We start from the raw sequence: 986 nt of genomic DNA, 5'->3' as shown, positions 1-986 counted from the left end.
AACAGTTGAACGGAGAGGGACAGAGAGAAGAGGAGCCTTGGATCCTGGCATAGGTGTCAGTGAAGCACAGGTGCAAGCCAGTTTAATGACCCTATTATGATGTCATAATGGCCCAATGTAAGTAAATGGGAAAATGTATATTAGTTTTTCTTTAATATCTTAAAAAAGTATAAAGTTTAGAAAAGTGAAAAATACATAGCATAAGTGTCCTTTACAAGACCTACACGACAAAGTTTGAACGAAGTTTCTAAGTTAAGCGGTTAGTCCATTTCATGCACTGTAATAATGCTGTGGTAGCATCCCAAGCATCATAGTGTTAAAGTTGCTGACCATGCATGAATGAAAATACCCTAACCCTTACCATAACAGAGAGTAGGCTACATCTGCAAGGTCCATATCCATGTGGTTATTCTGCAGATAGGCTTTTCAGGGATAGATTTGAACATTAATGTGTTGTCAAATGGCTCTACCAACTTTCAAGCAAAGCAATGTGTGTGTGTGTGTGTGTGTGTGTGTGTGTGTGTGTGTGTGTGTGTGTGTGTGTGTGTGTGTGTGTGTGTGTGTGTGTGTGTGTGTGTGTGTGTGTGTGTGTGTGTGTGTGTGTGTTATTTTTCATGGTGAGTGTATTTCAAATAAATTTGTTTGTTAATTTATAATATATACTATTAATATTCCAAAGTAAGCTACATTTGTTTCAACAAGATGTAAAGTTACTCTACACTCCTAAATTAATGTCTATGAGAGTCTAAGCAAGCATAATAACAACAGGCCAATATTCAATTCATGAATACAAGTTTTATTTACACGAGAACAACCAGCACTATTGCGTTGCCCTGGGTCGTTTTGAGCTGGCAAAGTTTAGTTATATAGGCAGACAGCTTCAGTTTATGGATTTCGATAACGTTGGCCTGTACTGAAGTTTGAACTGCACCCGTTAAGTGACACTGTCGTGTCTTGATGACGTCAAGGTAATGGCCGCTCTCACT

This window comes from Sprattus sprattus, assembly GCF_963457725.1.
Source record: "Sprattus sprattus genome assembly, chromosome: 7".
Classification (NCBI taxonomy): domain Eukaryota; kingdom Metazoa; phylum Chordata; class Actinopteri; order Clupeiformes; family Clupeidae; genus Sprattus; species Sprattus sprattus.
This window is presented reverse-complemented; position numbering follows the sequence as displayed.